Genomic DNA, 3,665 nt, shown 5'->3' with positions numbered 1-3,665 from the left:
AAGAGGGGATTCCACCTTTTCAAATACATAGGGGGAATTTTTATGTTCCAATAATGCGAGAGAACCCAATGAACATGTCCCTTTTTACTAAATTTGAAAGAAAACCATGATTTGGGCATGGTGCATACAGATGGAAGCACATCTAGAATGTGTTCCCAATTCCCCTGCACCCACCTCCTTAGACACGTTGTAGAGTAGTGCCTACCTCTAATTCTATTGATCAAAACCCTTTCAACTGTAGGCATAACTTCATTTAATATGATAGCCTCCCCTAGTACTAATTCTTGGTTCCTATCTTTTACCTTGGGGCATTTTAACTTGCTTTCTTCTTTTTGCCTGTCACCGAAGCATCTTCAAAGGTCGTGGTTGTGTCTTGAGGGTGTACCCTCGGTAGATCCTCTTTATAAGGAAGACCTAGGTTTGGTGATCTGCCTTCATGCCCTACGCCATGACTAAAACAAGAGGGAAAACCTAATGAGCCAACAATGGAATTGGGAGAGATTTGAGTCTTTCCTTGCTAAACAATTGATAGGTCTTCCACATGACCATCCATGTTCCCCACGAGAGCCCCTGAAAATGCCGCCAAAATCTGCAGTTCTTGGCAGAATACCACTATCGTTTCCTGAAGCCTCTAAACATTAGAGTCGATGCTCTTAGGTTCGAAATTTTGTAATGGGCTGCTAGGGTTTAAGCAGTCCTCGATGAAATTTAGGGCCTCAATTGAGAAACATGGTGAAAGAGATAGTTGTTCGGTCAAGTCTATTGATATTTTTGTCTGGATCTCAGATGGCGCCTCCTACCTAACCTGGTCAACCCTAACCTAGTCACATTAAAAAAAATAAACTTTGAAGTTCCACTTTAATTCTTCCTGCTATTTTTTTGCCACAATCATAAGGGACCTTGGTAAAATAAGTTCGTTGGTGATTAGTCGTGACATTCTGGTGCAATAATACTTGTAAAAAAATTAGATTACATAACTCCATGAGTTTGGTTTTTGTATTAGTTGGTATCAAACATTATCAATATTTCTTTAATGTTTAGATTGTGATTGTTCATATGTGGCAACTGGATATATATAATTAAATATGTTACTGGGTATCAGTTCTTTGTTTCTTGAAACCCTTTTCTTCCCTGCGATGGTCATCTCTTCTCCTACTATTGCAACAAGATCTTCCTCTGAACATTAGAGTCGATTCTGACAGGTCTGAAAGTTTGTAATGGGCTACTATGGTTTAAGAAAGCCTCGACAAAATTTAGGACCTCAATCGAGAAACCTGGTGAAAGAGATAGTTGTTTGGTCAAATTTGTTGATATTGCTGTCAGGATCTCAGATGGTGCCTCGTACCTAACCTAGTCACAATAAAACAAACTAAACTTTGAAGTTCCACTTTAATTCTTCCGCTAAGTTTTTACCACAATATTAAGGGGCCTTGGTAAAATAAGTCCGTTGGTGATTATTTGTGACATTATAGTGTAATAATACTTGTCCATACCATAGAGTACATGACTCCATGAGTTTCGTTTTTGTATTAGTCAGTATTGAATATGATTAATATTTCTTTAATCTTTACTGAAATTGTACTGAAACAACCAAATAACCATAATCATATAATGCCCAAGCTAATCATCAAAATATTTAACTAGTGTCAAGTCTTTAGTGTTGGAGCCTGACAACTCAGTTTGAGACAAGCAAGGATATGATTCTCTATTCATGCAAGGCAAGCATTTTGTTGTTGGATTTGGTGTTGAATTAATTGAAATTCCTTATGAATTTCTTGAATTTCATTTGTAGGACTTGAAATGCTTGTAATACTCATTATCAAAGCCTTCACTAGAAGGGTCTTCACCAACAAAAATATAAATAAAGATTGTTGGTAATAAGAGCAGTGACCATGGGTATCGCCCGGGTCTGGAATCATGTCCCCCAACTCCTCCAAGATTGGTCGTTGATGTTGACCTGGTTAACAATATTTGCTTCCCATTCATCAATTGTCTGGTGGGCCCATGGGTGGGTATTAGTTTTGTATGCTCTAAAAGTTGCTAAGATGAATCGAGTTCTGGTCCCATTTCCTTGACCTTTCTTAACACAGGATTTCCCACTCCCACGGCCTGAGCCTTGACCTCACCCCCAACTTTCATTATGAGTGTGACCTCGGTGTGTGGTTGGGCGATCCATGAAATTCGATTGATTATTGTTGTATGGAGAATTAAAATGTACCAATAAGGCAGGGATCCGACTTACAAGTCTCACAATGAGAACAACAAAATATTGATTGGGAGGACGTCTAGGATGCATGAGCCCACAAGTCAGTCTAATTAGGGATCCCGCAGGATCTACAGGAACATAAAAACGACAAAAAAAACCATTAAAACTCACTCTAAGGAACATATCCTCATTATCTTCATGGATTTGAATTATGAACCCATCCCAATTCTCTTGAAATTTATTTTATGTCTAGTGCATGAATTCCTAATGAGGATAAGAAATATCACTGATAAACCAGTCACAAATTGCCTTTCTCGTCAATTGCATGGAAATAGAGTTAGAAACGTAAGGTTCATCTTGTTGTCTATAAAAACCAGGAAATATCCATATCCCAAGGTTTCCAAGCTCCTGGGTAGTTGGGATTACTAAAATCAGTCAGGGGCTTCCTGTCGAGAGGCCTCCCAACCCCCTGATATGCAGGAAAGAGGGTGAACCCCATCCCATCCAGTCATAGGAGGGTTAAACTTTGCATTAGTCCATAATGTCGTGTTTGGACCGACCATTCCCAACCATATACAAAACATAAATATTACAAAAAGCATTGAATTCGTAGGGAAGCCAATCTGAACATACCAGGAAGAAATGAGAAGGAGAGGAGGCATCACACCTTCAACTTCCTAAGCATGGGTGCAGCTTCCATTTCTGATAAATTCCCTAGAGAGATGCCTATACCACTGAAATCCCAAGGACCAAACAAGTTTTTCAGTTTCTACAAGTCTAGACAGATTCAAATCCAAATACACAAAATAGCCTCTCCCTCTATGACTTAATTTCCTTGACATCTTATGCGTGCTAAGGTTTGTGTGGGGGTGGACATGCCACCATCCTCACTGTACCGTCAATAATTGCATGGTAGCAGTGTGAATCCCACCATGCTCCTCCTCTCGACTCTCACCTTGATCGAGGGTAATTCATAATGATGATGCTTGTTTTTTTTTTTTTTTTTTTACCATGGTGGATCAGTAACTCATTGGTGTGATCTAGGCTAGCCCTAGGATTAAACCTTCCAACTACCACTATACCACTAAGAGTATATCCAATCTACCTATAAGACGAATATACCAGGAATATATGACTTAGAAGAACCTGAGACGTCTCGTATTGACCACAAACAGAGTAACTCCCTAGGGCCACCTATTCCTCTAACCTCATCACAACATGCTTAACATGTCATTTCAAGGAATTGAACTTAGGTGGAGAGGGAGTTAATGTCCCATCTTAACCACTCGGTTAACCTTGAGGGTTAACTCAATTGGTCGAGTCCTTATTCTATTGTCTTATAATTGGCACTAGCTCACTTAGTTAAACATTACTTTATTTAGGAAGGGGTCTTGATTTCAAATCTCTTTGTCTCCTAGTAGAACGACCTAGTAATTGGCACACTGGGATGTTATCTTCT

This window comes from Pinus tabuliformis, chromosome J (genome assembly GCF_031772625.1).
Source record: "Pinus tabuliformis cultivar Carrire ecotype Pingquan chromosome J, CPIR1, whole genome shotgun sequence".
Classification (NCBI taxonomy): Eukaryota; Viridiplantae; Streptophyta; class Pinopsida; order Pinales; family Pinaceae; genus Pinus; species Pinus tabuliformis.
This window is presented reverse-complemented; position numbering follows the sequence as displayed.